This window comes from Vicugna pacos, chromosome 5 (assembly GCF_048564905.1).
Source record: "Vicugna pacos chromosome 5, VicPac4, whole genome shotgun sequence".
In the NCBI taxonomy this organism is placed as follows: domain Eukaryota; kingdom Metazoa; phylum Chordata; class Mammalia; order Artiodactyla; family Camelidae; genus Vicugna; species Vicugna pacos.
Window position 1 is genome coordinate 58,754,395 of NC_132991.1, and position 7,787 is coordinate 58,762,181.

A 7,787-nucleotide genomic window follows, 5' to 3' on the forward strand; every position below is an offset into this window, starting at 1 on the left:
AGCATGATAAGGCTACTGGGAGAGTTTAGTTCTTAAAAATGGCCATAGCCTTTCAAAGCCATCTTGTCCACCTGGAGAGAGAAAGAGAGGGAAAGTCATCAACTGCCACTTTGAAGTTTGTTAAGGAGGCAGAGAAGGCTCCAAGCCCCTTGTACACAGATTAGGAGACAGATCTGAGCTTTTGCTGGGAAGAGAGAGGGAAGAGCTTTCTCCTGAAAGAGAACTGCATGGTAGAAGATGTCCAAGTTTTTTTTTTTTTTTTAAGGGAGGTACTGGGGATTGAACCCAGCACCTCATGCATGCAAAGCATGTGCTCTACCACTGAGCTGTACCCTCCCCCAACTCACTTTTAATATACGATAGTGACCAGGAGAGTAAGAGGAGGTGGTGGACATAATGCCATGTTTTTGACTGACCAGTATTAGCCACTCTGTGAATCTTGTCCTTTAAGGCTTCAATTTATTGTCAACATTTTCCTCCCAGCTCCTCTCAAATTGTTCCCTGCTTTCATTCCCTTGTGTTTTCAACTTCTCTGTTATTATCTTTGCCTCTTACTAAATTTTCTAACATAGGTGTTAAAATCACTGTAGGTGATCTAAGACTAAGGCATTTTAGGAACCAAAGTATGTTTTCTGTCTCCTCAATTGTTTTTCCTTCCTGCTCATGTCCAATGTAATTGTTTCCCCATTACATTATCTCATTGAAAGTTTCATGACGTCACAGATAATTATGAAAAGTTAGTATGATGAAGTAATGATTTTTACTTTCAATCAGTTCTGCACCTTTTTTCTCATACATTCTCTGCTTTCAAAGTGTTTTCAGTCATGATCTCATTCCATCATCATATAAATTATCTTGTTTTATTTTCACATTTGTCGCTTAGAGAGGTTGTGAGGTGCAGTGTAGAATTTGGGTTACATGTTATGTGCTTTGCATATGGTTTTTCATGCAGTTTTCACAGTAACTGTATGAGGTAGCTGTTCTTACTCCTGTGTCACAGGTGAGGAAACTGAGAAGAAGGCTTACAAACTGTCCCAGTCTCACACCATTGATAAGTGATGGAGCATGAATACAAAACTCAAAATCTGTGGTTTAATTACCATCCTCTTTTACCGCCCCACATAATGGCTATGTATGGGGTCCTTACTACGTGCCAGGCAATTTTAGATGCATTCTCTTGTACGTTATCTAACAGCTCTATGAAGATGTAAATAGCTACATAACTCCCGATCTGTGTGACTGCCAGTTAATGTGCCTGAGTTATACTTACCTCCTCTGTGACACAGCAATAATAACAATACTTGTTCCATCTTTGTCCCACAGTTACTGTGAAGGCTTCATAAGAGTATGGATATGAAAATCATTTTTAAAACAGGAAGCATGATGTAATGGTATACATTGTAAGCCCGGAAATGTTACTTATTGTGTAATTAGACAGTTTTCCAGATGAGAAACCTTAGGAACAGAGAGGTGGATGTAAATTTCGCCACAAGTGTCCGCTGTGTGTCGGGCACTGTCCTCAGGACTTGGAGTGATCTGCTTAGGTTTCCTGGTTCATTCAGAGCAGATCTGAGATTAGAGTTGGGTGTGTTGCCTCCAGAGGAATGGAAGACAGTTTTCTAAGATGTTCCCAGAGGTGAAGACGAAGCCGAGGACTGGTTATAGCCAGAGCTGCTGTTGAATTTATGAGTGGAATTTCATGCTGACTTTCCCTCCCGGAGTTTTGTGCTAGCCCCATGGCCCTAGTCCTGCATTATAATATGCTTTGCTGGTGTAATCGATGATACTCTGATTTCTTTAGCTCATTTAGAAATTTCTTGCCATAGAGCGCTGGACCTGGAGCTTTTTATTATTCCTTCACTGATTTACTTTTTAACATTGGGAATGAAAGCAAGATGCTTTGTTTGGAAGCATCCATGGCTTGATCTTGCTGGTTCTGCCAGAGTCCAAGTGTTTTCTTGGGGACTCAGCCTCATTGAAAGCAAGTCTCAGGCCACTAGTTGAAGTATTTAATCTGTTGGTGTGCATTCTATGGGGAGGTAGGCAGTCCTGTGCCCTTTCTCCCAGGAATGAGACAGGATGCCCAGGGCACTAGTTAGGGACAAAGCGTCACTGAATTATTTTCTCTCTCCTGCCACTGGCTCTAGCTGTGACCTCAGACAGGGGAGATCATTATGCTGTGTCAGACTGGGTGATATTGGAAGGAATGTGGCTGCAGTTCCTAAGTAAGGATATATTGGGGATAATGAGGAGCAGACTTGTACCAGGAAAATAAAGCTTTTCATAGCTGACCTCTCAGGTTCCTGCCAAATGAACTCAAGGTCGAGCTAATCACAGCCAGGTTTTCAAAAGTGATACTCAGGTAACAATATGAGAGAATAGAAAATATTATTTTAGCTAAAAAAAAAGAAAGCCAACCAAAAACAACATTTAGAATAGAGGTGAATAATGTCAGGGGTTAAGGCAAAGCTATTAACCAATAATATGAATGCAAATTTCTATTATTAAAGAGCTCTATTGCCAAGTTATAGAAAATTCATAACTTCCCTAGGGGGACAATTAGCACATATTTTGTTTATATTAAAAATAATCATACTTAAGATATTTTTTGCAGTTGGTATGTGTGGGTGTGAGTGTCTAGGTATGTGATATGATTTAATTTATTCATTTATCTCAAATTATAGAAAAGTCAATAGCTTATATGGTTTCAGTTGGTCCTGATCTGTTCTTCTTTTGAATAGTAAGAGAAGAGGAGATGGCAATGATAATAACAGTAATGATAATAGTAGTAATAATAATAATATGTGTATAGTGCTTTGGAAAGCTTACTTAACAAAATTTATCTCTTTTAACCTTTAAAACTATCAAGAGAGGGTTTTTGACCTGTGAGTCAGATAGGCCAGGCATTATTACTGTTATTGCTTATAATAAATGGGCTACGTATCACCATAGGATAGCTAAGGAAAATAAAATATTTTTCTTATCATAGTCATATTAAAAAACTTAAAGTCAAATATTTAAAGTTACAGAGGGAGAGTATAGCTCAGTGGTACAGAATGTGTTCAGCATGCATGAGGTCCTGGGTTCAATAACCAGTACCTTCATTAAAAATAAATAAATAAATAAATAAATCTAATTTTTAATAAAGTGAGTAGGATTTTTTTTAACATTTTTTATTGATTTAGTGAGTAGGATTTTTATTTCCAGAACATAACAGGTTTCTGGAAAAACACTGCTCTAGTCAGCAACAGGTATTATGCAAGGAAGTTATGTAACACTTCAGTGAGCTGTGTAAAAAGCATAGCACATGGCTGTTACTCAGAACAGCCTCATTCTCTTCCTTACCTGGGCAGGGCTGTGTCTTTAGTGCCCAGCACTGTGCTAGGTCATCTGGAGGATATAAGTGTGTTTCGGACATGCTACATGCCCTCATGTTGTCTGTAATCTAACTGGAAACACAGAGCATGGCCGTTTCTGAACCAATAACCGTGGCCAGGACTGCCTGGGTCACGCACCCATCCTGGAGTCACAGGGGAGGTAAGCCCATTCCAAACACATACACTGAGAGGGGGAGGGCTAGTTCCCCAAAGTAAAATCAAACTACCATTTCCAGATAAAAGGTGATGGATCAAGAGCATCACATGTCCACGTCAGGTGCTTTTTCTGATGTTCGTATTGTAAAGTCGTCCCAGATTTCCCTGCTGTCCACAGACCTCTCCCTTACTCTCAACTTTCCTCCCTCCCAGCACAATCCTGGCATCTCTAGTTGCAAAATGGAATGTCTTTCTCACATATAAACATAGTTATAAATGCTGGTTAAGCATAGTTAATATGGTACATTTGTAATATATCTTTCAAATACATTAACTTTAAAGAGACTTTTGTGGGCAGTTTTGAGGATTTAACCACAATTTATAATACAGTGTCTATGGGAAAATGTATGCTGAGAAACCAAACACTCAAGCCAACAGACAAACTCTTGGAACATAAACTGAGGTTGTATGAGCACGATTGAGTGCTATATTGTGGAGCAGAACTTGGAAAGGCTGAGAATGTTCAGAGAAAAGAGAATTCCATAGGAGCCCTGTGGGTCTCAGGACGGGGTAACTCGGTAGTGTGACACTATTAATCCGTCAGTCTCTTGATGGTGTCAACATCTGATTGATGTTCCCCACATATTAACCTTTGGATGTAAGAGTGACCTGGGTCTCATGTCTCAGGGCAACTGATTGAGGGTTGACTAGATGTCCCCTTTTCCTCTCATTACCCCAATTATGTCCCTCTTGAAATTACATCTTTGCTTGAAAACAAGAGGAGGAATGTATTTTGATTGAGCACTTTTCCTATTTGTTTAAAACATTTAAAACACAAAAATACAAGAAAATATGGAACATGTTTTATACAGAGTATGAAAATAAAAGCCTCCCCCACCCATATTCCATGCCCCTCAAACAAGAAGTATTCAGGACTTGGTATACTCAACTGTTCCTTTTATAAAATGAATTTCTTAATATGTAAATGAATTACATCAGGAAAAGTGTCTATAATGGTTCAAACACTTTTCTGTTAACCCAGTGGTTTGTTACAGTTTGGGGGCAGGTGTGGATTTTGGGGGGAGGTTCATTTAAGGATGAGTATAATACGTGTAGATTGAAAAGCTGTGCATATTGTCTAATAGAATTATCTTCTGCTGCTTTGAAAATCATTGCTTAGTTTTTCAAAGCATATGGTTTATCACAAGGATCTTTAACTTATGACATATTTTAAAATAATATTACATCATTTTATGTAAGAACTTCACAATAGTATGCTTTCAGTTTCTAAACATTTTGCTATTATTTTCACACATTGTTCTTCAACATATATTATAAACCCCATAATACATTTTTCCTTTGTCATTTCTCTTGACAAAACTAAAAAAAATAATAAGTATTTTATAGTTACTCACATATTTCCCATTTCCAGAAGCCTTCATTATTTTCTTATTGACCCAAGTTTTCATTTTAAATCAAGGGAGGTGCCTGAAGGTAGCCGTGGTGAGTCTCACACATAGTGGTGCTTGCCAGGAAGCAACCACAAGTTCCAGATACTCAGGTGGCAGTTGGTACAGAGGTTCTAAGTGGGGCGGTGGCCATGGAATGCAGCGACATTAAGGTGGGAGGTGATGGCTATGACTTGAACTTCAGAACCCCGTGCTACTCTGTTGTGTGACAGAGAATTTATCTGGGTTTTGTCCTGGTTCCTGGAATAGAACTTCTAAATTCTTGAAATTTTCCAAGTAATAGGAGTATCTTTGCTATTCAGATGGATGCTGATAGTTGATGCTAATGAGGTGACCCAAGGGCCCCTAGGTAGCTTATGCTAACAGGATGACTCCTGATGGGGCAGGCCATGTCAGAAAGATCAACCTTGTGATTAGAAGGTTGAGACTCAGCCACAGGATATAAACTCAACCTCTCAGCTTCTGGGGAGGGAGAATGGGGGCTGGATATTGAGTTCAATCATCTGGCCGATGATTCAGTCAATTATGCCTACATAATAAAACCCCAATAAAAGCCCTGGACACCGAAGCTTGGTGGAGTTCCCAGTTGGTGAACACACTGACTTTCCAGGAGATGACACACTCTGATTCTGTGGAGAGAGAGCACAGAAGTTCTCCCACTGGGACCCTTCCAGACCTTACCTATGTGTCTCTTCATCTGGCAGGTTCTGACCTGTATCTTTTATAACAAAACTGTAATTGCAAGCATAGCACTTTCCTGACTTCTGAAAGTCGTTCTTGCAAATTATCAAACCTAGGTGGAGATCTTGGGAACTCTCAGGATTTGTAGCCAGTTGGTCAGATGTGTGGTGGCCTGGGGAATCCCTGGACTTCTGACTGGCATCTAAAGTGAGGATAGTTTTTTTGGGGACTGTGTCCTTAGATCTGTAGAATATAATACTAACTATAGTGGTTAGCATCAGAATTAAGCTGAAGTGCAGAATCCTCTCATAACCCAAGGACTTATAAGATTAGCCACAATGTAGGATGCAATGCAATTCACAGTAGCCAGGACCAGATCAGACCAGTTCCCTTGCATGAAATTAACACCTTTCCCAGGTATTCCAAGGAAGGCCTTGTTACAGAGACCCTCCTGATCACCATGATGTCCAGATGGCATGTTGAGATGGAGGAGGGGGAATGGAGACTGCTTGAGAGAGAAGAAACTGCTCCAATCAGGTGATTAAACATGGAATGGATTTGCACATGATTTTGCTTTAAATTGGAAGGCACTGAAGTTTTTAAAAATTCTTAAAAATTTTTTTATTAACAAATTTGTTTCATCAAATCAGCAGGACTGGGGGCTTGAGGGCAATAGGCTATCACTATAGAAATTAAAGAAAGCTGTCTTTTCTCCACCTGCCCCAACTTGCTCCTCTGTGAAACAGTTGCGTTATGTTATAGTGAGTAAAATTCAACTCTACTATACATAGCTTATTTGATCTCCCCTCACACTTAATCTTGGAGTTTCTTTTTTGGTTCAGGAGTATCTTGCTGTATTGAGAGACTCACATTTTCTTTTCCAGTTGTTGAATTACATATCAGGTGGGCTGGTACAGAATCAGTTAGTTTCCACAAAGCAGATGGACTGCATTCGGGTGATTCATCAGTTTCCATGGGTGTTGGTCTGGGTTGTGTTTTGGGCCTCTGGTCCGGTACTTGGTTATTGTGGGATTGTCTGTGGCTTTCAAGATTGATTTTTTCATCATGTTCTGGTTGTATCAAATGCTGGGAAGGAAATGGTGGATCAAACCCTGGTCAATGTTTTTTTTTTCAATTGTTTATTTTTTTTCTGGTTGAGTTTTAAATCTAGTAGGAAGACAGATAGGCAAAGAAGGAATTTTGACAGAATTTTTAAATTGCTTTAGTAAGATAGTGCTAGTAAGAAAAAAGTCTCAGAGTCGCTCATCCTGTGCATTCTAGGGCCCCCGTCTGTCTCTGAGTAGGTATCCTGAACATGCCTAGTGATGGTGAGGAGTTTACAGACTGAAATGTTTGTGGGCAGACAACAAAAATAAATGAAGTGGGCTGGTGTTGATTGAGGTAAATTGAGCAAATGATCCCAGGGTTGCCAGGTTTTCTAATTTTTCAAGGGAAGCTAGAAATCTATTATCTTAAAAAAAATGTGAACGGTGCCAATATTTAAATGTTGACAAAAATCCCCTAATAAACAAACAAATACAAAATCACTGTGGAGGAAAATCATACTTACCAGTGGCCATATTTGGCCAACAGGTCGCCATTTGCAACTGCTGATATAAATGGACTGGTTCAGTGCAAATCAGCACAAGGGAACAATGAGAAAACCTCACTGTTTCACATTGGAAGTCCATCTCTGAGGCTTGCTGATCAGAGCTTTTTAAAAATTATTATTATTTTATGACTTAAGATACTGTCACTTGTACGGGTAGAGCACATGCAACAGGCCCTGGGTTCAATCCCCAGCACCTGCATCTTAAAAAAAAAAAAAAGATACTTGTCAGATACTGTCACTTGGTGATGATTACTGGTTAATATTCCCTCAAAAGAACCTTATTTGCCCTTCTCTGAGCTTTTCTCAGACTTCCCTTCCCAGGGCATAGGTTCCATCACCATACTTTCCGTGGAGATTCCTCTTGTAGCCCTGCTAGGATAAGATCTTCTGCCAGAGTTTAGTAAGTATTCTGTGAAAATTATTCCACATGCAGATGTATTTGTGGGAGGAGGAGAGCCCAACATCCTTCCATTCTGCAGACTCTCTTTCCCT

At 39.6% G+C, this 7,787-nt stretch overlaps 1 non-coding gene across 1 annotated transcript; it reads right to left on the reverse strand.

Moving 5' to 3' along the window:
* Window positions 1–264: 264 nt before the first annotated feature.
* Window positions 265–337, reverse strand: TRNAA-UGC (transfer RNA alanine (anticodon UGC)). Its single transcript has one exon. It is a non-coding gene; the product is annotated as a tRNA-Ala (tRNA).
* Window positions 338–7,787: the final 7,450 nt, after the last annotated feature.